Source organism: Myodes glareolus, chromosome 1 (assembly GCF_982192425.1).
Source record: "Myodes glareolus chromosome 1, mMyoGla1.1, whole genome shotgun sequence".
NCBI classification, from domain to species: Eukaryota; Metazoa; Chordata; class Mammalia; order Rodentia; family Cricetidae; genus Myodes; species Myodes glareolus.
In genome coordinates this window covers 98,899,651-98,925,753 of record NC_142026.1, presented here as the reverse complement: position 1 = coordinate 98,925,753, position 26,103 = coordinate 98,899,651, and positions in this window count along the sequence as shown.

Sequence of the window (26,103 nt, the reverse complement as noted above, 5' to 3'; positions counted from 1 at the left end):
AAGTAATGCAATGATAAATATATCAAAATTTTATCAATATACACAATGTCTTAAACAGAGGTAGAAACATGCATGCATGCAACATAACAAAATAATTTTGCATATGAATACAAATATTGTAAACAGAAATAACAAATTTCATTTGAACTTGTATCAATAAAGATAAAGAAACTATACCAGTGTAAAATGTCCACAAATAATAGCTCACAAGTATTTACTTTATTACTCACTATTATTATTAGTGTGAATAAGTTCACACTAAATTACCTATTATCCCATTCAATTTTTCTTTTTTTCAGCTCTCTAGGCCTACATAATTTTCATCCCAACCCTATGCTTGTAATAATCAACCCCTAAATGGTGTTTCTAACTGTGAGGACAAACATTGTTTGGAGAGGGAACATTACTTTCTAGAATTATTTCCTGCTGTCATGGGGATGATGTTTTTTAATGGGATCCTATAAAAGTAAAATGATGGTTAAGTTTCAAGATCACTGTTTTATATAATTACAAAAGGTCTCCGAGTGGTTGATAGGGTCTTTTTGTTTATTTGTTTGTTTGTTTTGAAGTTCTTATTTGGAGTTCTGGCCAGAATGCTGTAAGAAGGGGCACCATTTCTGAAGCTGGTACCCCCAAACCAGTCTCATAGTAGCACCATCAGGATCATGACATCATATGATATCATATCAACCAGGTAGAGTCATAGTTATGGAGCCCAAACTTCTTTCTGGAAGCTTCAAAGATTATTGCAGGGAAATATACTGTTCACTGTGGAAAACTTGCATTATTCACATAGACATATATTCAGTGAAAGATACAACATAAATAAAATGGGCATAGAGAAAGTAAAAAAAAAATTCTTAAAATCTATCACCTTTCTGTACCATACCAGATGGCTCCTGACATGAGACAGAAATTCTGACTTTTTCTTTTAATAACATGCTGGATTTAAAGGAAAACTATTGTCCAATTCCAAAGCCAGCTCTTATTTTTAAGCAGAGATGTGTATATATCCAAATAATCAAATTTGACGTGCAGATAATACAGCATCATAAGGCAGATTTTTCATTGTTTCTTGATTCTTTCTGGATAGCTATCTTTTTATGTTTAGGTATCTAGATGTCCAAGGTCTCTTCACTCTTTGATGATGAATATTTTCCTGTAAAGAACAGAACCCTGTCTCAACCCTTATGAGATTTTTTTACCACCTGTATGTTTGTCACCTCTGTGTTTGTGCCATCATTTCTCTTTATCAAGAGGTTTCTCCTTTTCAAACCAAATTTTTATCAATTTTGATGTATCCATAGCTTTTCTTCTCCTGTGAAAACAAGAGTAAAACCCATTCCATGACATAGCACATCTCCTGGTTTCAATTGTGAGGTAAGCACATCTTTGAAATATACTGGCTGATTTAATTCAGAAGTTTTTTCTTTTATCCAATGTCCCTCTGCTGCTGCTGTTCCTTTCTTATTGGCATTAAGAAAATACAAGGTTAATAAAGCATTATGCAATCTATTTCTGGGGGTATTTTCCATCCATTCTTTCTGTTTGTTTAGCATAAACTTTATAGTTCGATTTGATCTTTCTATAACTGTCTAACCTGTAGGATTGTTTGGTATACCTGTTATATGTTTTATATTATAATAAGCAAAAAAGCCTGTTTCATTTTCTTACACATATATGCTGGACCATTGTTGGTCTTTCTTTGTGCAGGTATACCCATGATGGCCATAACTTCTAATAAATATGTGATCGACTATTGAATCAACCTTTTCTGAGCTCAAGGCAGCTGCCCATTGAAAACTTGAAAAAGTGTCAATGGTGTGGTGTACATATTTTAATTTTCCAAATTCCATAAAGTGGAACACATGCGTCTACCAGATCTCATTCCTTAGACTACCCTTTGGTTTACTTCCTGCTGGTAATGGTGTTTGGTTATAGAAAGAACAAGAAGGACATCTCTTTATAATCTCCTCACCTTGTTTCCATGTAATAGAAAACTCTTTCTTTAAACCTTTGATATTGGAATTATGTTTCTTATGAAATTCTGAGGCCTTCAGCATACTTCCAATCAATCATTGATTAATTTCTGCATTACCTTGTGCTAGAGGACCTGACAGACCTGTGTGGGATTGAATGTGTGTTATGTATATGGGACAAAGCCTATTCATGATTATATCTTGAACCTGTATAAATAATGAAGTCAATTCTGTGTCGTTGGGTATAAATTCAACTGTTTCAATATGTAAGACAACTCTTTCTGCATATTGCAAATAAGTAACTATATTGAGAGGTTCTTTAAAATCCCTTAGTACCATGAGAATAGCATATAATTCTGCTTTTTTGGACAGAATTATAAGGGCTTTGTTCCACCTTACTTAATCTTTCTGCTTTATAACCTGCCTTCCCTGATTTATTTGCATCAGTATAAAATATACAGGCTTCAGTTATTGGTACATCACATACAATTCAGGGAAGAATCCAAGTAGTTCTCTTTATAAGGTTAATTCTATCAATTTTGGAAAAATTGCTATTAATTTCTCCCCAAAAACTAGCACAAGCTCTTTGCCAAGATTCATTGTCCTACCATAATATTTTAATTTCATCAGTAGTGAAAGGCACTATAATCTCTGCTGGGTCTGTACCTCCTAATTGACAAAGTCTCAATTTACCTTTTATAATTAATTCAGAGACTTTTTCTGCATAAGCTTTTAATTTTTTACTTGGTTTATGTGGTAAAAATATCCATTCTGACAAAATGTCTTCCCTCTGCATTAAAATTTTTGTAGGAAAAATTCTGGAAGACAACAGGGCTAGAATACAATTAAGGTTTGGATTTACTCTATCTACATGTGCCTCCTGCAATTTCTCTTCAATGATCATCAATTTCTTTTCCATTTTGGCTGTTAATTCTCTAGGACTGTTGTTACCATCTAAGGTTTTGAATTATTAGGTCAGGTGTTATCCCAACAGCTGGTCATAGACTGGAAATATCTCCTGACAATCTTTTAAAGTCATTAAGAGTTCGCAATCAGTCTTTTCTAATTTGTGCCTTTTGCATTCTGATTTTCTGTAAACCTATTTTTTAACCTACGTAATTGACAGAATCTTCTCTTTGTATTTTTTGGAGCAATTTGTAATCCCCATTTAGGCAAAACTATTTTTTACTTCTTTAAACATTCTTTCTAAAGTATCTACATTTAAGTCAGATAACAAAATGTCATCCATGTAATGGTAAATTATAGACTTAGGAAATTGCTTGTGTATAATTTCCAATGGCTGATTTACAAAGTATTGGCACAAGGTGGGACTATTGAGTATTCCCGGTGTGAGAATAGTCCACTGGTATCTTCTAGTAGGCTTAGAATTATTATAAGTAGGCACTGTGAAATCAATTTTTTTCAATCCTTTTCTTGTACAGATTATATTGAAGAAACAATCCTTTAAATAAATAACTATAAGAGGCCATCATTTTGGTAATAGAGAAGGCAGAGGAATTCCAGACTGTAGAGGGCCCATAGGTTAGATAACCTTGTTGACAGCTCTGAGATCTGTCTCCATTCTCCATTTTCCAGATTTCTTTTTAACAATAAATACAAGAGATTTCCAAAGACTGGGTAAGCCTTCAATATGGTGAGAATCTAATTGCTCCTGTTACAAGCTCTTCTAAATACTGCAGGTTGTCTTACATTAAAGGCCACTGTTTAACCCATATGGGTTTCTCAGTTAACCATTTTAGATGCAAGGCTGTTTGTACCTCTGAAGATTTGCTAGTGGCTTTGTGTTCTGGTAGAGGCTGAATGGCTGGTGACCTTCTTTTATAATATTTTATAATATCCTCCCCAGAAACATGAAGTTTGGGGACTGCAAGAATATTAACCTAGGTTAATCTGCATATTCCTTTGCTGCAATAGGTCATGGCCCCATAAATTCACAGCAATATTAGCTTAATATGGCCTCAGCCTTCCTTTCTGTCTTTCTGGCCCTATGCATTCAATCCACCTTGTGTTTTGTTTTACTCGAGAAAGGGTTCCAGTTCTTAGGAATTGAATATCTGCTTTTTGAAGAGGTCAATTGGGATGCCAAGAGTCTGAGTAATGATAGTCACATCTTCACCTGTGTCTAGTAATCCCTCAATTACAATGTCATTTATATGGATGCTTAGCTTTGGTCTTTGTTCATTTATAGAAGTCTGCCAAAATATATGTTTCCTATTTCCTACTTGAGTTTTTCACACATTCTCCAAATCTATTCCATCATACTGAAAAGTATGGTTTTTTGCAGTAGGCACTGGATAGTTTAATTTTCCTGGTTAGTCATGTTCTCCATAGTGACTGGGAATGACTGGACCTTGACATCAGGACCTGCAAAAAGCCTCCCCAAAGAGTTTCCCAGTGGCATCTGGTTGCCTTGTCTGTATCTTGTCGACCAACATTCATTAATCTACTATCGGCATTTGCCACACCTCCTACATTTACCTGAAGGCTGAGTCCTCCTGTTCTTGCCATTCTTAAAAGAGACATTATTCCTAGAAATTCCTTATCTACAGTCCCTTCTTAGACATCCTATTCTTCCACAATTAAAACATTTGTCATTTTGGTGTCTCCTCATAGCATTGGAAATTGCTTCTCCTCCCCAAGCTTTAGTACTACAGTCAAATGTTTCAGCATTCATTGTATGCAAGATCCACTCCTCTACGGGTGCTGATCTAACCTTCAAAAGCCCCAGGATCTTCTTACATTCTAAGCTGGCATTTTAAAAACCAAGGATTTAATTAGTACACATGTAGCTTTAGGGTCTGTCTCTCCTAATTGCACAGCCTTAGCTAATCTTTGTAAAAGTCAATAATGGGTTCTCTCTGGCCCTGTTTAACCCTAATATATAATTCAGTACTCTTTTCTGGTTCCTGAATCCTGTCCCAGGCATTTAAAACTGCTGTACTACGTAGAGACAAGGTACGTTCATCATAGCAAGCCTATTTCTGAGGTACTACGTAGAGACAAGGTACGTTCATCATAGCAAGCCTATTTCTGAGGATCAGAGTAAATAACCCTTGGCAAGAATTTGATCTTGAGAAGCCTCAAATCCTTTTGCTTTCCCCTATTGCTCTAAAATTTTGCCTCTTCTCTCAAATAACACTTCCAAAGCAGCTGAGGTTCATTTTCTAGGACAGCTGAGATTAATTGAAGCCAATCGTGTAGGGTAGCCTTAGTGCTTTAAGCTCATATTTCCACCATTTCTCTGACAAATGGTGAGTGTAGCCCATAAGAAACTATTGCTTGTTTTATTTCTTTTAGATTGCTAATACATATTGGTTCCCATGCATATCTTTGACTACCTTAGGGTACTTTGTGCCAGATGGTGTTTCTGAGGAAATTATCGAATATACAGTTGAAAGTTTGTGTAAGTCATCTAGGGGTCTGCACATACTAATAAGGCTAACTCCTGTCCTTATACCTTTTGTCCCTGCTCATCAATTTCAATAAATGCCTCACTCTTTTCAAATCTTTTTACTATTGCCTTTTTAAAAGTCTGAATCTCCTGTCCAGTTTTCTGTTCTAATGTCCTGACTGAGGATTCTAACTTGTTCAGTAAAGATAATGTCTCATCCTTGGACGTATCAAAAACAAATTCTGACAGATTCAATAGCACAAATTCTTTCAGATAATATTGTCAAATTGATGCTATCCCTCTCTGTAGTATTGAACCATTTTTAATGAGATAATATTGAAAACAAAGCTAATTCTTAGAATCAAATGATAGGAAGGAAAATAGCATAAGTTTTGCACAATAACTTTCTTAATATAAGCAAAATAATTATTGAACTCCTGGATATTTTCAGTCCTTTTTTGTAGTTTTTCAGATCTTACTTCGCATAATTACAATGAATTGGCGTAGATGTAATAATTGTTACCAGCCAGCAGGTATCACAGTTGCAGCCATGTGACCAAGAGAACAGTTATTAAGGTGATCAAATGATTCTGAGAGTTGAGGCCCAGGATAAAGAGAAAACCCAAAGTTTTCTGTCAGTGTGAGTTGCAGACTGTGTGCACCACAGATTGCAAGCAGCAGTTTGTGGACTGGCATGTGGGTCACAAGTTGGGGAAAACTGAGCAGCAGCCAGCTGAAGCCACAGGAAGGAGAGTCAGTGCCCAATGCACCATGCAGCTGGTGGACTGATCCCAAAAAGTGTGAACTGGTCCCCACATTTGGGTATCAGATGATGGCAGAAGATACAAAATAATCTCACACTAGTTCAGAATTATGTATAATAAAGTGTTATTTATTTAGGGAGACTTACAGATCACTGTCCTAGATCACAATCCTCTGCACAAACAGGGAATAGGAACTGAGTCTAGCAGTCAGAAGTGAGAGCCAGAAGCAAAAAAAAAAGTGATCACAGGCTTTACAGCTACGTTTATAGTATAAGAGACAAGAGACTTCTGCAGGACCATCCCCAAACCAGGGACCTCTGCAGGAGTGGATCCAGACCAGGGTTTATAGAAACAGGTCAGAGCTGGTAACCTAGGCCATAGTAGGCCTAAGGCAATGAACTCCACCTTGGGCTGGAACAGGCCTGAGGCAGTGAATTCCATAGGGGCAAAACTGAACCAGCAACCTAGACTAGCATGCCTGAGATAGAAATTTCCAAAAGAGTAGGACTGAGCCATCAAACTGGGCCAGAGCAGGCCTCAGACAGTGGGCTCGTATCTTAAAGGCCATTGGCTGAAGGAGTCTTTCGACTCCCACAGCAGGAATGGTTAAAATAAAAAACTCTAACTACACTACATGTATCTAAGCATGTACCAAGGATCACCAGAAATACTCAGGCATCATCCATAGAAATGGAAATAGCTATTATTTCTTCTGTGCAAACTGTCTAAAATTAGCATTATAATAAACACACAGCTACTGTCACCAAATTTCTAAAGGCCAAGTAACATAGTTCACAGTTTCTCTAGTTCTAACCAAATATTACTGTGTCCAGTGCTCAGTCTCAGAGGCTAGAATGAGTCTGGCTTCTGTGAGCCTGTCTGTATTTTCACATTCACTCAAAACACTGACAACACAAATTCCCCTAAATATCAAAGTCCCTGTTAATTGCTACCAGTCAACAGAGGACTGTACACACTCATATAAACTTCCCAATGGTTCCTGCCTTCTAACTGTGTCCCGCGCTACCATCTCGCCAGCAAGAACGACGCGGGGCACTTAGGATACTTCTGCAGTAAAGCTTTAATGCCCCTTGGGAGAGCGAGCATCAGCCAACATGGCGGAGACCCAGAAATGAGGGGAACCCAGCCCTTATAAAGGAAACAGTCCTCGCTTCTGACGTGTCACTCTTGGATTGGTCCGCTGCCCATTATCCCAGATGATGCCTCGGAAGTAGGCAGGGACTCAGCAGTAGAGAGTTACCAAGCACGTGCGCTGGGATTAAAGGCGTGTGCTACATCACCTTGAACTCACAGAGGTCTGCCTGTCTCTGCCTCCCAGGCATCGGGACTAAAGGCGTGTACTACCACGCCTTGAGGTTGCAGAGGTCAATCTGCCTCTGCCACCCAGGCATCAGGACTAAAGGCGTGTACCGCCACACCTTGAGGTCACAGAGGTCAATCTCTACCTTTGTTCCTAGAAGCAATGGAGAATGTGGTCCGGCCCTCCACATAACTGTCTCTACTGGTCCTCTTCAAACATGGTAGCATGCTTCATCAAAGCCAGTAAAGATGTCTGTTAGTGGAGTCAGTTAGGACAGAGTCATGTATAAGATAATGTTTTATGAAAATGATTGTCTGTAACATCTGCTGTGTAACGTAAACTAGTTCAATCCCTGTCCACTTCCCTTGTCACATTTTATTAATTAGGTGGAAGTCACAGGGTTTGCTTTCACTTGAGGAAAGAAGGATATACAAAGGTGTGAACTCCTGAAATTGGAATTTATTGGAGGTCACTGAACAGTCTGTCCACCAAAGTATTTTAGGAAGCAAATTCACTAAAGCTAAACCCACACCCTATGGACTAGCAATTCTTTTCACAAGACTGCAACAAAGAGAAATGTTATAGAAATACAGAAATGATACAAACCAGAATATTTATAACTCAAAATAGCAAACAATATAAAGGTCCATCTATAAAACACACATATAAATAAATCAGTGCAGTTACAAAAGCCTAGTACAGTCATGGAAATTAGTAGTTAAATCTCACAAATGTTTCAGATTGAGGTGAGACAGGCACAAAAGAATCCAAGCCATAAGACTATTTTTTTATTTTTTTTGAATTTTTGTAAAATTAAAATAATAGCATTCAGGGAGGAAAAGTTACATGAAGTCTTAGTTAGGATTTCTATTGCTATGAAAAAACACCATTACCACAGCAGCTCCTATAAAGGAAAACATACAATTGCAGTTTCTCCTTTACAGTTCAGAGGTTCAGTACATTAGCATCATGGTGAAACATGGGGGAATGCAGGCAGACATGCTGGAGAAGTAACTGAGAGTCTTACATCTTGCAGGCAACAAGAAGTGGTCTGAGTATCACACTGAGTGAAGTTTGAGCAAAACAGACCTCAAAGCCCATTCCCACAGTGACCCACTTCCTCCAACAAGCCAACACCTATTTCAAAAAGCCATACCTCCAAATATTGCCACTCCCTTTTGAGGCCATTTTCTTTCAAACCACCTCATGAAAACATAAAATGGAGGTATTAGAAAAGTCATGGAAACACCAGCTATAGAGGAGGGGTTAGCGACTGAGAGCAGGTCTAAAACCCCATATACATTATCTATGGGTTCTATTGTGCTCAGTGTGATATTTGTACAATGTTTTCTTTATTAAAAAGCTTTAAGCTATATTGGTATCTACCCTCTGTGCAATGTTTAGGCAGAAAGGTGAATAGACAGACAAATTGTGTATAGATAGATGATAGATAGATAGACAGATGATAGGAATATAGACAGATAAGAGGGACAGAAGAGAGAGAGAGGTCAGTTATAGAGAAATATTAGAGAGATTAGAAATAGATGATAGATAGATAGATAGATAGATAGATAGATAGATAGATAGATAGATAGATGAAGATAGATAGATGATAGATAGATAGATAGATAGATAGATAGATAGATAGATAGATAAATAGATAGATAGGCACTTGATAATAAAGAAGATAGGTAGATAGATGATAGTTTGGTCAATAGATATATGACAGATATATGAGAGATGAATGATAGGAAATAGATAGATAAATAGATATAGAACTATATTTGATGATAGAGAAAGAATAAATTAAATAATAATAAAGTTGGATAATAAAATTAGAGATGAAGATAGATGATAAAGAGATAGATAGATAGATAGATAGATAGATAGATAGATAGATAGATAGATAGATAGATAGATAGATGGACAGATAGAAAGAAGAGATTATAGGTATAGATGATAGTTTATAGAGATAGATACATGGATGATAGCTAAAGATCGATGCATAGATGATACATAGATAGACGCTAGGCATATGATAGATAGATAGATAGATAGATAGATAGATAGATAGATAGATAGATAGATAGACAGACAGACAGATAGATGACATACAGGTAGATGAAGGGCAAATAGATGCTAGATAGGGATATAGGATTAAAAGATTACAAAGACCATATTATAGTGGAAACACTTTCTTTTTATTGCCTAGTTCTTGATTTTAATAGCATCTGAGGAAGCTGAGTCTCTGTGTTTCAGAACATTCATAGATAGGTATGCCAATGGACACAGGAAGCACCGTACTGTGCACACAAATACAACAGAGAAATACAGAGGTTACTGCTAACCTCCCATAATCTAAAGTGCCTGTCTGTTCCTGTACCCAGTATCTATCCCTGAGTTCCTCAGTTCTCTGCCAGCCCAACCCTCCCCACTAGGCATGCATATGTTTCTTCCAGAATTCAAAAAGAGAAAAGAACCTCTCCCTCCCCAGATTCCGACACTACATTTTCAGACCAGGAAAAAGTCTCTTGAGGACTCTTAGACAGGCACCACCTCCCAATTTCCCGACATGGTATGAGAATATTTCTTTCCAGGGTATAACAACACATGACTATGATACTGGTGCTTGGGAGACTGAGAAGTTCAGGAGTTCAATATTAGCCTCAGCTACATAGAAAGTCCAAAGTATACCCAGGGTATATGAAACTCTATCCAAAAAAAATGTTTTTAAGGCACTGCTTGTTAAATTTTCACTATCATATCAGTCGCTGGACCTAGGACAATATTATTTTGCAATAAGCACCACCAAGTAAGGGAATGATGGAGCACAAATCTGTGTTCCAGCCAGATCCACTTTGATACTTTGAGCAAGTTTCAACTTTGTTGCATTTCGTTCTCATTTGTAAAATGAGGCCAGTATCTGTTCTACAAATTTTCCAAGCTGTTGAAGGGTTTATTCAAGTTTTGTGTGACAGTTTTAAATTTTATATATAGATATATAGATGCATATATATGTTATATGATATATGACATAAGGATTAGCAAAGCAACTACCATTAGCAAAAAATGATTTAAGAATTAATGATATTTTCTTCATTTAACACTGTACTTTATAATGAAGCACTGTTCTAAAATGGTTTATACATTCTTCCGCCTACTATAGGAAAGACATGCAAAATGAAAATGTTTTCCAATACTGAAGAAGAGAATCAGAGTTATCACATTAATTTTCTTTCACTTCAAGAAAAACTCTACACATCTTCAATACAAGAGTTTTACGCCATGTCCACCCACCAGAAGTCTCTCCAGGAATGACTGATTTCTCTACTTGCCTGAGTTTGAAATCAGGATGTGGGACACGGATGAGTTCTTTCATGAAGGCTTCAAACACTGTACATTTAAACTTGTCTTTCTTGGTGAAATTTAATTACTTTTTTAAAGGACAGAATCCCAGTTTCATTTTTTATTTGTAGGCCACTTTCAGTTCCTTAGAGAAGTTCCACACACCTTGCTCAGTGGACTCATTCATCTTAAGGCAAAATACGGGACACCAGATTCTCATGATTTAAATCTTGACTTCCATTTCCGTGGCATCCAAAGAAAACTTGACACACGTAAATGGCTCATGTGGTTATGTCATATCACTCGATAAAATCCCATAAAATCACAAAAACCACCTGTTTGCCAGGAATATCCAGGAATATATGTGAGGCAAGAATATAGGGTTGGGAAGATCCTGAGACCATCTTCGAGAAGTGCTTGGCTAGGACCTTGTAATTGATGATTAGGTATTACTCCCCAGGGAATCCATTCTAGAATAAGTACCTTCCAAGACTCTTATGAACCTGGCCTTTCAAAAAATAAAACTTTTAGTATGAATTTAGTTTCTTACTAAAGAACTCTTGGTTGCTCTACTGCAGAGATTTTCAAACTTTTGGGTTAAAAGCTATCAATGAGTCATTAATTTAATTTAGTAGACTGAAACCAATTTCTTTTTAACTAAAATAATAAGATATAAATAAAATAAAATATTTTTATATTTTATAAATATAAACTTAAAAAATCAGAAAGCAATTGAGGGAGTGAGGCCAGTTCATTTGAAATTTTGAAATCAATATAATCTTAAGTGGAGAGAAACCTTCACACTGGTGATGTTTTCAGTTCTGTGCACATGCTGTAACCAAGCAGAATATATACTGTGGCTTAAAAACGTTGGAAGCCACTATTCAAGGTTATAGGAGTTATTTCATTAACATTCTTAGTCTGATCAATGAATATGATCCTTACTATCAAGTTTAACATTTTTTATACTGTATTAGGAATAAAACCTTTGGATTTTTTAATTATGTGACTTTGCAATATTAAATTATCCAATGCAGTAGCACAAATTACTCACTATTGTTATTATATAATTTTTGTACCTTTCAACTCAATTTTTTCATGCTTCATCTATGTTAGTCATCAAGGTTTGTCCTTACTGGATGCCTTTAAACAGTTGAAACAGTCATAAATTAATAAGAATCTTTATTACTTCAGTCTGTAGCAAGTATAAATACTAATTCTATACAATCTGAAGGGCACTAAGTTTTACTAACAGGCCTTTGAGAGATGATGTTTTCCCACTGAACTTATCTGTCCATAGAAATCTAAGAAATTGCTTAACTGCTAGCACACAGTATTCTTGTTGGTTCACCCAACAGTTAGAGTGCACATCCATGTACTATCATGAAGGACTCTATTTAAGATTCAGAGATGAACAAAATTAGTCCAAGTGCTCAGGGTCTTTATATATTTCTATAAACAGCTGTCATGTCTTTACCTGAAATGTCTGCTTCTTAATCTTCAAACTGTTAATATCCCTTTCAAACAGTGTCCTGTCAAATATGCTGCTGTTTGCTTTATACCTCTATAGGTTAGACACAGTAAATAAAAGGATAAGATACTTTCATTTACTAAATTCTCCAAATTTCCATCACTCACAGTTCTGTAGCCCAGAGTGAAATTTCTAAATTCGTGGTGGTTTTTATTTAAAAATTATTGGGTAGAAGCCCTCTTTGAAAGAAAGATTTTAGTAAAATAAGTATTATCTCATATTTGTATATGTTCACTTATTGTGTCTTAAAACAAAAGAAAACATTTCTTCATTATCCTTAGTCAAAGGCTCTAATTTTTCAATATGTGACTTTTCATTGATGTAGCATTCAATCCAAGACTAAATCATGAGACTAACATAAAGATAGTAAATGGACCACATGGGACAGTGGTAACAGTAGCAACTGCTATTATAATACAGATGTATATAATTATAATCGAGCCGCAGGATGAAACATCCAATTAATATGTTGTTAGTTCACACGCAAAAGAAAAATAAAAGCTGCCGGGGGAGTGTCTTCTCTGTAGCAGCTTGACTACGGTATTTTTATACATACCCACTGAATTTTAATCATGGCAAACTGTTGCCAGGAAGATGAAAGTCAGAGAAGTAACATAGTTATGTTAGGTCTCTAAAGAAAAATTAGCACATCATAGCATTCTCGTAACAGACAGGAATTCGAAGTATGAATACCTTTATATGAACTAAATATGTGTACAAAGCTTTGACTTACTTAGAAAATCTTATGTATACAGATAATAGTAACATAACAGCGTGGTGCTTAACCTCACATTCTTCAACACCTCCAACCACACCAATATGAAGGATACTGTAATTGCTTTTAACAATGGTGATTTAAATTGCTAGGCCTGACATGAACGTTAGTACAGATAAGAATGAAATTTTCAAGGCTACTCTCGTATTTTGGGTTTTTTTTTAATATATAGGAGAAAAATGCCAGTGGAAATATAAATATTTTTAAAAGCTTTGGGAAGAAAATCTGGAAATGGTAAGGAAGCAGCAGCAACAATGGTAGGGTCACAAATTCAAATAGCCAACAGGGGCCCTGAAGTTCACAAAATTGTGAGGACACAAGACTGCAGGGTCTTGTCCGCACTGAGAAGAAGCTGTTCCACTTGATTGTTCAACATGACTTCATCACATCATTGCCACAAGAAAAACAGGAAGATTACCACAGGATCGTCTACATTTTTCAAAAGATCCTGAAGATCAGGGAATTTTGTAAGTATTCTCTTTTTCAAAAAAATTTATTTATTTATTTGTTTATAAAAATTTCCACTTCCTCCCCTCCTCCCCATACCCTCCCATTCCCCCACTCCCTCTCCTCCTCCCCCCTACTCCCTCTCCTCCTCCCTCTCCAGTCCTAAGAGCAGTTAGGGTTTCCTGCCCTGTGGGAAGTTCAAGTTCCTCCCTTCTCCCTCCAGGTCTAGGAAGGTGAGCTTCCAAACAGACTAGGATCCCAAAAAGCCAGTACATGCAGACGAAACAAGACCCAGTGCCATTGTCAATGGCTTCTCAGACAGTCCCCATGCCAGCCGCATTCAGAGAATCCGTGCTCGTTCAGTCCCAGTCCAACTGGCCTTGGTGAGCTCTCATTAGATCAGTCCCCTTGTATCAGAGGGTGAACGCACCCCTCGCGGTCCTGATTTCCTTTTTCATGTTCTCCTTCCTTCTGCTCCTCATTTGACCCTTGGGGGCTCAGTCCAGTGCTCCAATGTGAGTCTCCGTCTCTATCTCCATCCATCGTCGGATGAAGGCTCCCTCTGATCCTGCCTTCCTTGCTCACGTTCTCCCTCCTTCTGCTCCTCATTTGGACCTTGGGGGCTCAGTCCAGTGTTCCAATATGTGTCTCTGTCTCTATTTTCATCCATCGCCAGATGAAGGTTCTATGGTGATATGTAAAATATTCATCAGTATGGTTATGGGCCAAGGCCAGTTCAGGCACCCTCTCCTCTGCTGCCCAGGGCACAATCAATGCTTCCAAAATGTAAAACGGAAACAAAACAAAGACTTACTACTTATAAAGTATAATACATTTGGAGGTCAAAGTGTGCTTTGTGTGACTGCCGTTTCAGAAGGAGATGAACACATGGCACAAGGAAAAGTTTACAGCTCCGCTGATAGTAACAAAATCTGACACAGTTTTGAAAACTATTGCTTTTCATAATTAGCTCTGGGTCAGAGCTTAATTTTAGTTTGTAGTTTTACTTAATGTTGACCAAAATGACACAAAATCATCCAGAAAGGGCACTATCTATCAATAAACAAAGCCCAAAATCATCAGGACCAAGGGTCAAGTAGACATTGGTCTCAAAGCCAACAAGGCTTCGATGCAGAACTAGGCATTAGAAATTTAAGTCTTTGTGAAAGGTCACATTCAACGAATTAACATTGCTATACACCCTTAAGAGCAGGATAAAAGTTATTAATGTCTTCCTCCCTGTAAATGTCACTCAATGGCATCTGCTCACAGGAAGGCAGAATTTCTGTTACTGCTAGTTCCTTTCTAGCCTGAAATGTCAATACAGAGTCAATAGCTCATTTCTCGTTGCTGTTTTAGAACTAGTCTTTAAGTGAAATTAAAAAAAAAAAAATTTTAGAACTCTCTCCTCCGTAGAACAGAGACTGCTCTGGTTCTGCATCTATCTGTCTCTCAGTCCATTGGCTCTTTTCTAATGAGCCATGTATCTTCACACCAGCATCAAATGAATCATTTCTTGGAGCTTTGAAGCTGATAGACCAGAGCTGAGCTCTCCTTAGTGGAGGGGTTCTGTCACCTTGAACACAATCACCTTTCTTCAGTTTTTCAAAGAGTATTTTATTCAACCTCTTCCCAATACAGCAGATGTGCAACGATTTTGCCTTAGTCTTTAAATTACCTTTGTCTCAGCTTTATCCCTATTTAAACTTGCTAAGTACAATCATTTGTGGCATAACAACATTTTGTTTAGCAAAAGATTCCATGTATAATAATGGTCTCAAGAGTACTGCAAAGTTGAAAATCCTTCTCACAACATTGTAACAGCACATTATGCAAATGTATGTAGTGATATGGATGTAAACAAATCTACTGCACACTAGTTATATAAATGTATAACACAGAAAAAGTCTACACAGTACACAATAATTGATAATGATAGCAAACAATGATTACCTATATATTAACTATGCAATTCTTTTATCACTGTCTTAGAGTATGTATCTAGGTTATTTTTAATGTAATTTATTGTGAAACACTATGTCAAGTTATAACAACATCAGCCTCTTACTTCTTACGGTTATTGGGTCTATTGTTTAGATCAAGAGTGCAACAGTCTCCACCAGCCTGCAGGCAAGTGAGAGACTTTGCCTCCAGGCTGTGCCCCAAACCCTGCCATGCATTGGACTCTCCCTCCAAGATCCACTCTGCCACACAACCATATACCTGAACATCCTCCCCACGGCCAGCTCTTTTCCACAACCCCAGCAGACTACACAGGCATAGGTGCAAGCCACACCAGTTGAAAAAACAGTGAAGGACTGGTCTCTTGACTGAACTTCTCCAAAGTTCAGATCCTAACTAAATACCAGGACACAATAGTTGACTCTCTACCTCCCATCCTAGCACCAGAAGGCAGCTGGACCCTTCTCTTACATCTGTTAGAAATCAATTCTCTGATCCAGTCCCCACCAGTCTGCAAGTAGCTGAGAGACCTGACTCTAGGCTGTGCCCCTATCCTTGCCACACACTGGATTCTGTACCTCCAAGAACCACTCTGCCACCCAACCCCATGCACCTGAAGATCCTCCCCATGGCCAGCCTTCCCCTGAAACCTCATCAAGTCACTTAGACTTAGGCACAAACCAAACCAGTTGGAAAAACAGCAGATTAGATAGACACAGATGGAAACCACAGCAGTTGGAAGAATAAGCACAGGCTTAAGGCATAAACCACACCAGTTGGAAGAAAAGAAAAGAGTAAACATCAGTGTAACAATACGTTCAACAACCTAAAAAGCAATATGGCACCACCAAAACACAGTGATCCTACAACAGCAAGATCTAACAATCCAATGCAAACTGAAAGACAAAACACAAACTTAAAATTTACTTTATGAAGATGATAGAGGCTCTTAAATCTGAAATAAAAAAATCCCTTAAAAGAAGTTGAAGAAAAGACAGACAAACAAATTTTAAGGACAAAAACAAAACAAAAAAAAAACCAAAACAAATAAATTCCCTACAGAAAGCCAAGAAAAAAGCAAACAAACAGGTGAAGGAAACAATTCAAGACTTGAAAACTTAAATAGAAACAATAAAGAAAACAAAAACTAAGGAAATTATGGAAATGGAAAATATGCAAGGCAAACAGGAACTACATGTGCAAATATGATCAACAATACAAGAGATGGAAGAGAGAATCTCAGATGTTGAAGATAGGATAGCAGAAATAGATTCTTCAGTCAAAGAAATATTAAATCTAATAAATTGCTAACATAAAATATCCAGGAAATCTTGGAACCATGAAAAGACCAAACCTAAAAATAATAGGGATAGAAGAAGGAGAAAAATACCAGCTCAAAGGCACAGAAAGCATATTAAAATCATATTTAAAAAAAAAACTTTCTCAACCTGGAGAAGGGCATGCCTATGAGGATACAAGACGCTTACAGAACATCAAATAGACTTGACAAAAAAATAAGTTCCCTCACCACATAATAATCAAACCACTAACCATAGAGAATGAAGAAAGAATTTTACAAGATGCAACGGAAAAAAAGCCAAGTAACATATAAAAGCAGATATATGAGAATTACACGTGAATTCTCATTGGAGACTCTAAAAGCCAGGAGGTCCTGGAAAGACATTTTATAGACACTAAAGGAACATGGATACCAGCCAAGACTACTATACCCAGCAAAACTTTCAATCAGTGTGGGTGGAGAAAGTCAGATATTTCATGACAAAACCAGATACAAAAAAAAAAAACTAGAATAACCTCCTGTATCTTATTTGTCCACTGTGCGTTAAAGTTAGAGTTCAACAACAACACAATCTACAGAAAGTTTAGAAACTTATGGAAACTGAATAATGGTCAACTGAACCACCCCTGGGTCAAGAAAGAAATAAAACAATAAAAAAATTTAAAGACTTCCTAGAATTCAATGAAAATGAATCCACAGCAAACCCAGACTTATGGCACACAATAAAAGCAGTGTTAAGAGAAAAGTTCACTGCACTAAATGCCTGCATAAAGAATTTGGAGAAATCTTACACAAGTGGCTTAACAGTACACCTGAAAGCTCTAGAACAATAAGAAGCAAACTTACTCAGGAGGACTAGACAGCAGGAAATAATCAAAGTAGGGGCTGAAATCATTAAAATTGAAACAACAGAACAATAAAAAGAATCAATGAAATAAAAGGTTGGTTCTTTGGGAAAATCAGCAAGATAGACAAACTAGCCAAAAGACAAAGAGAATATGCAAATTAACAAAGTAAAAATAAAAAAGGGACATAATAATAGACTCCCATGAAATATAGAGAATCATTAGATCATACTTCAAAAACCTGTACTCCACAAAAATCAAAAAATCTAAAAGAAATGGACACCTTTCTTGATATGTAACACATACAAAATTAAATCAAGACCAGAAAAACAATTTAAATAGACCTATAACCCCAAAGGAAATATAGTATGGGACCATGTTCTGTATTCTGTCAATTATACTTTAACTAAACACTGATAGGCCAGTAGCCAGGCAGGAAGTATAGGCGGGACAACCTGACAGGAAGTAGAGGCAGATAAAGGAGAACAGGAAAATTCTGGGAAGAGAATGCAGTACCGGCCCAGACACAAAAGAAGCAAGATGTGACTGCATCTCTGAAAAAGGTACTGAGCCATGTGGCTAACATTTACTAGAATAGTGGGCTAATATAAGTAATAAGAGTTAATAAGAAGCCTGATCTAATGGGCCAATTAGTTTATAGTTAATGGAGACATCTGTATGATTTCTTTGGGACTGAACAATTGTGGGAAGCAGGCAGGACAGAAAACCCGACAACAGGGGACTGGCAGGAGTGGAGGTGAGGAAAGTTTCAATAAGAGAGAGTCTTTGTCAAAAAGCAACATCAATGAAAACACTAAGAGAGACATACATAAATCTAATCTACATAGGAAGTAGAAAAAGACAAGACCTCCTCAGTAAACTGGGAACATGGGGACTTTGGGGGAGGGTTGGAGGGGAGGGGAGAGGCAGGGATGGGAGCAGATAAAAGTGTAGGGCTAAATAAAAATCAATAAAAAAGTAACATCGATGTCTAGTGAAGAATGACATCTGATCTCTGGCTTTAATAAACACACACGCTTGCACACAGAAACAAGCACACAAATACCCAGCACATACACCCACATATTTATATACACAAATTAGTCCACTCAGCTATGATTTATCACATAAAGAACATGATTAGTCTCATAATCCTATCTCTAAGCCTAAACCTGTTACTCCTTATACTATGACACCACAGAGGTTGGGACATCATCCTCATCTATAACTTCAGGAGTTGAACAAAGTGATTCCCAAGAAGGCTTTCAGAGCTTCATTTTCATACTGTTACTTCATCACCTCTAATCTTATTGAATAGTCTTCGTTATTTACCACCAAAGTTAAAACGAGGTTGAAATATTTTCATATTTTAATTACTTGTTTCTCAGTATTTTCCCCTGTATATCATATCAGCCCTAGAATGACAACAAAGGCCATCATTTTTTTCTGTCTCTCATGTGTTTTTTTTCTGTTATATGCATGGCTTTGTGTTCTTATGTGTGCGGGCTCATACGTGTCTTGGTAAAGGTTCACACATGTGTATATCCGTGGAGAATCTTCCCACATTGTGTCTCACCTTACTCATTGAGGCAGGGCCTGTCACTTAAGCCCGAGGCTTGCTGGTTTGGCTATTCTGTCTAGCCAGGTTGCTACAAAAATCCTGTCTTTACTTTCCACCCCCAGGTGGTACAGGTGCACTGCCATGCCAAGCCTTCATTTACATTGCTTCTGGGGATCCAAACTCTGATCAGCATGCTTGCACAGCAAGCATATTAACCACAAAGCAGTCTCCCCAGGCCCAGGACTATCCAAATTTTGGTTAATCATCTCTTAACAGTTCTTCTCAGTAGTAAGTACTTAGGCTGTCTTCCCATATACTTATGAAAAATTATAATCTTCTTTAACAATGGTCTTATTTATACAGCAGGGATGTCAACGATGAAAATAAGAGGCAAGATAAATAAAAGCCTCAACCTTGCCTTTGTATGAGAAATTACTCAAGTAAGTGATCAATAGAAATCTGTGGCCAACACATAAGCTGATTGTTAAAACTGAATAAGCACTTACAGCACACTGGGTATTGAATACATATGAAGAAGAATATTAAATCACCCTTGTTATTTTGCAGGAGGTCTTGACAATAGGATTTACCTACCCCGCATATTTGGAGAGCATAAACTTGTTAAAATAAAATGAAGCACAAAACTAGATAAGAAAAAAGGAAGTATGGGGAAGCACATTTCGATGATGTTTGTAAATTTGCATAAGAAGCATCCAAACTTCTAATGGTAATATCCAGGTGGGAAGTAGATGAAAGTTTCTCAGTAATAAACAACCCATGCTACAGGTAGCTCTGTTTCTCTGGCTTTATGGGCACCTATATCCAGAACTTCTCATAACTGGATGTCTGCCTCCCAGAACACTGAGCTCTCTTATATCCAAGATCTTCCTGATTTGGGACATTTAGTGACTCTGTTATATTCAACTATAGAAATAGGAGAAAGTGGAATTATTCTTCTTTAGTGGTAAAATCATTTTTTCTCATTTTATATGAGTTTTCTTTGCATATCTGTATGACACACACATAACATCAAGTATGTTGATTGGTTATGTTTTCAATCTACTTCATTTAAATTAACAGAACTATAGTGTTTGGATTACTGAAACATTAAATAAGAAGTCACTGGCCTTCATGCTGCAAATAAGCCTGGGCCTTAAGGTGGGTGGATGGAAAAGCCTACCAACAACAACACATTGTTGGTAAATCTAAGCAGCTATAATCTCTGGATTTCAGATGGCCTCATGTAGAGATGCTAGTAAGTAAAAGAGCATGTCAAGTGTGTGTTGCCTAGAAGATTAATTGATGTTATCTGCAATGCTAAGACCATCATAGTTGATACAATTCATCTGAGTGAGTGAGAACAATTTGTGACAATGGAACCCTAGTTGGTGCAAAGTTGAAAAAGTTATCAATGATCATGGAATGCCTCGATCACCCTTTCCATTATAACACTAAAAGTCTCTTTTCTCCTATCTCTTAATGCTATTTAGAATGCAAACTATAAGGTCTATAATATATAATGTGTATATATATATATATATATATATATCTTATTCTAATTATCCAATTAGTGCATTGTGACAGTTAATATTATATGTAATGGTGCCCATGTTCAAAATGTATTCTTTTTTCCTGGTTTAACAGGCTCTTAATGAAGACCAGATAAGCTAGAGATCACAGGATGAAGCACCAACTGAATTTAAATGAGGATGAAGCAGAGTTAGTCTCTTAATAGCTTTGACTAGTTCATAGAAAATGCTGCTGAAGTCATCCTAAATGTATTATAATGAAATGGAGCTGCTGAGTTAGCATGTTTGTTGTCTGTGGGAGTAGATAGCACTTTCTCTCCAAACAAAATGAAGAAACTATATCCACCCATCCTCCATCCCACCCATCCCATTCCCCCAAGCTCTCCCCAATCCTCCCCTTCTCCCTTCTCTCTACCCATCTCCCCTTGCACCCACCCCACCACCCACCCCCATGAACCCAACTTTTGCCTGGCAGTCTTGTCTACTTCCAATATCCAGGAGGATAACTATATGATTTTCTTTGGGTTCACCTTCTTATTTAACTTCTCTAGGATCACGAATTATAGGATCAATGTCCTTTAATTATGACTAGAATCCACTTATGAGTGAGTACATACCATATTCATCTTTTTGGATCTCGGTTACAGCAGAGGAGAAGGTGCCTGAACTGGCCTTGTCCCATAGCCACACTGATGAATATCTTGCATATCACCATAGAACCCTCATCTGGCGATGGATGGAGATAGAGACAGAGACCCACATTGGAGCACTGGACTGAGCTCCCAAGGTCTAAATGAGTAGCAGAAGGAGGGAAAACATGAGGAAGTCAGAACTGCGAGGGGTGCGTCCACCCACTGAGACGGTGGGACTGATCTAATGAGAGCTCACCAAGGTCAGTTGGACTGGGAATGATGGAGCATGTGATCAAACTGAACTCTGTGAGTGTGGCTGTCAATGAAGGCTGACTGAGAAGCCAAGGACAATGGAACTGGGTTTTGATTCTACTGCATGGACTGGCTTTGTGGGAGCCTGGTCTGTTTGGATGCTCACCTTCATAGACCTGGATGGAGAGGGGAGGACCATGGACTTCCCACAGGGCAGGGAACCCTGACTGCTCTTAGGACTGGAGAGGGAGGGAGAGGAGAGGAGGGGGAGAGGGAAGAGGGAGGTGGGGAGGAAATGGAAATTTTTAATAAATAAATAAAAGAATAAAAAGAAAAAGAAAAAAGAAGAAAATAAAGAAAAAATAAAGAAACTAGACAGAGGAATGGGACTCTCACCAAGAGTACTATTTGCCCAAATCTTGATGCTTCCCTTTAAGACAGAATTTCAAACTTGTATTAAGAACCATTTAGTGGATCTTAAAAGATGTTAATGAATAGCTTAGTCCTTAAGTATTCCTCAGTTGGACTAGTCCTTAATCTGTAAAAAGAAAAGTACTTTTCCATATAATTCAGATGTAGCCTCAATTCCATTGTAAATTAGACCCAACATTGTCTGCAACAATCTTTTGGTTTACTAACTAGCACAAATTAAATATAGCTTTGTCTAGTCTGCTTCTCTGTAACTGTAATAAAACACTGACCAAAACCAACATGATGGAGACAAGGGTTGTTTCTCAATCTATCAACCAATGGCCTCTCCTGGTCTCCCATCATACCAAGCCTCAGTTGCACTCCTTGGCGACTTTTTGCCTAGTACCGTACGAGACACTTTTGTACATTGCCAAATTTGGCTTCCAGGTTGAGATGAAGCCTTGACCTGCTCTGGACATCTATGTGCTGACAATGAGGAAATGCTTCCCAAAAGATTTCACCTCAAGAATGATGGCCTCTTGTTAATTTCAGCCAAACTTTCATCGCCAGCTAGCCAATATTCACTGTTCCAATAAAGCAAGGTTTCACTACAGTGGTGCTGGTCTCTTGTTAATCACAACCCCAGCTGACCAGAAAAGACCAAGATTCTCAACTCAAAGTACAACATCAATGACCCCAATAGTGTCTTTGGGGATCTGTCAATTTCCTCTGAAACTTCACTTGTGGGCCTCTGTCATGCACATTTCTCTCAATATTATCTTGTAAGTTTTCATAATATCTTTTTAAGCTCTGGGCACTCAATGGTATTTCTAACCCAAAGCTCCCAAACCTTCCATCTTCCCCCACCATACAACATGGTCAAGTCCATTATGGGAAATATATAATGCTCTGGTACCAATTTCTGCCCTACTTTGATTTTCTGTTAGTGTCAACATCATGACCAAAAGCAACTTGGGGAGGAAATGTTTCATATGACTTACAGCTTAGAGTCTGTCATCCATAGAAGCTGGGGCAGGAGTTCAAAGTGGTAACCTGGAGACAGGAACTGAAACAGAAACCATGGAGGAAGAGTGCTTACTAGTTTGCTTCCTAAGGCTTACTCAGCTATTTTTTTTAAACAGCTCAAACTTACCTGGCTAAGGATTGAGCCATCCACGATGGACTGGACTCTCCCGTACCAATTAAAAAGGAAGAAAATGTCACTGCAGACCAATTTGATGTAGGCAGTTCCTCAAATGAGTTTCTTCTCTGTTTGTGGCAAGATGACAATAAATACTAAAGGTTGTAATTTTTTTTCAAAGTTTATTAAATTATAAAAGTTTCCTTTAAAAACACCATGAAGAGAAGTCACACCATGCAACAAGGCTCACACAGGAGATTTATTGAAAGGGATGAAAGAAGAAGGCAGAGAAGTGGGCAGAGATAGGGGCAGAGACGGGGCCAGAGACTGGTCCCTGGGAACAAAAGTAATGGAAGAGAAAGGGAGAGAGAGGAAGAGAAAGAGAGAGAATGCGAGTAAGAGAAATAGGAGTTGGGAAGGTCCACCTTTTAAAGGGAACATAGCAAATGTGCACAAAAGATACTCTTAGTGGCTGCAGCTGAGAACACATTCTGTCAGGACCCCAAGGGCAGACCAGTACAGATGACTGAATAATAATGCTAACTGCGAAACGCACTCCTTGTCCAGCAAGAAGGAACGATCACAAAATCAAGAATCCTTCTCAATCACAATTTATTGGAGCCACTTGGTTGAAAAGGGGAATGGGGAAAAAGGATGACGAGAGAGAGAGAGAGAGAGAGAGAGAGAGAGAAAGAGAGAGAGAGAGAGAGAGAGAGAGAGAGAGAGAGAGAAACCCAAAGGCAGCCGCTTTTCTAGGGTGAGAGGCTCGAATGCTGATTGGTTGATGCCATTCTGCTAGGGCCCAAGGCCACAGGACCAAGGCTCTGAAATGCAAAACAAGGCCCCAAGCACTCTGGCCTGCGTGGCAGCATCAAAGGATTTGTATACCTCCAGGCTGTAGGACCGCTGACACTATCTCGCCAAGGCGACATCCTGGCGGCTCCTTACAGCTAACCACCATACAACTTACATACACTGAATGTAACGTTAATAGGAAACATAACAGAGTGATGCAATCAGTTTGCCAGTACTAGGTTAAAATGTGATAAACATTCTCACCGCAGTGACTCTGAACAATAAAAGCTTTGTTCTTTTGTGTTTTCTCTCCCATCCACACCATCAGCCCATTGATTTATTTTCCAGTGTTATGCTTACCAGCATTCAGCCTGGTAGCGTGTCACCTTTGTCTTGAATGCTGACCACCTCCTGTGAAGCTGATGCTGGCTTAGCATTTACACACGACAGTGACTAGCATCACTTTTGTTAACATGTTTCTGGCCAAACAGTACAAGTCATATTGCCAAGTGTGAGGTCAAAGGGATTTAAATATATAATCTCTCCACCTGAAGCAAGGCAGCAAGAAGGGACATGGCAGAGAGAACAAATAATTGAACTGCTTTGTTAATGTGTCATAGACTGCTCCCTTGTAAATATTTCATATTCTTATTATATATACAAAATATACTGATACTCAAACCAAGACTTAGAACTAAAATTCTCATGTGAATTTCAACATGAGGACAACATGTGCCTCCTCTTGAGCTACAGATTCAGGAATAAATTGAAGGTATAGCTGCCTCCTCTTGCGCTACAGATTCAGGAATAAAGTGAAGGTATCAGCTGCCTCCTCTTGAGCTACACATTCACGAACAAAGTGAAGGTATCAACTGTCTTACTCAAGTGATGCTGCCGCTTCTCTCCCCAAGGCAGGGAGTGCCCCCAACCCCCAAAAAAATGATGGCAAAAAATGCAGCCACTGTTTGCATGAATTTTAAACTCCTGTTATCAGATTTTGCAAGCACACTGTACTGAAGGTAGTTATAACCTATTGAATGTTTGATCATATTTGCCCCAAAATTAATAAATTGAAAACCTAATCCTCAATGTGGCAGTATTTGGGGATAATGCATTTTATGTAGTAATTAAAGTTAATGAGGATTTAAAGTATCAAGTCCTGCCTGATATGGTGAGTGCCCTTAAAAGGGAGACACGAAAACGTTTTTCCATCCAGCTATGTCAACCTCTCATCTGACTCCTCTCTCTCTCTCTCTCTCTCTCTCTCTCTCTCTCTCTCTCTCTCTCTCTCTTTCACACACACACACACACACACACACACACACACAACTCTGTAAAGGTTTTTATTGTTTATTTTGTGATTCTCTTGTTTGTGGTGGCTTTGGCAGAAAGGTGGGAAGCAGCTCTGGCCCTGCTTCTGTCTGAGGAGGGTTCTCTAGTCCATCATTCTCTCTAACCCTTGGCTCTGCTCTCTCAAGTTCTTTCAGCATTATCTTCCTTGTCCTTTTTGGGAGGGCATAGACCTTGGAAGCAGAGCAATTTCACATTCTGTTTTCTTCTCATAATGGAAGTTCAGCAGGCATGAAAACCGAGTCACCTAAGAAGAGTCAATTCTTGCATCCCACTAGTCTACAAAGATCTTCACTACAGTAGCGCCTGCTTTATCTTCAGAGTCCCAGAGTGTCCTGAAAACTAATGGCATACCAAAGCCTGGTTTTAGGGGCACCCTGAGAAATTAAATGTAGAATGCATCCATTGACTACATTAATGATAAAATTAGAATATCCAAGGTGCATTAGTGTCACATTAAGAAAAATAAATTAAAACATTTTCTAGTGGAGTAGTTTAACCAAGAATGAGCCCAGATTTCATTTTCCTATTTCTCGCTCCTTGTGTTTTCCTGTATGTATTGGTCTGTATTATTCTGTTTGTTGTATGATTCTGAATCTGTGTTTTCCTAAACTGTCTTTATAAATCTGTCTGTCCCTGACTCTGTTTTCTTAACAAAGAACTTTGTTCTATATTTATTGAACAGAACAGAAAGCATCACAAAAGGAAGGAATTAGAGATATTTTACAGAAATCTCTAATTTTTTAAATTT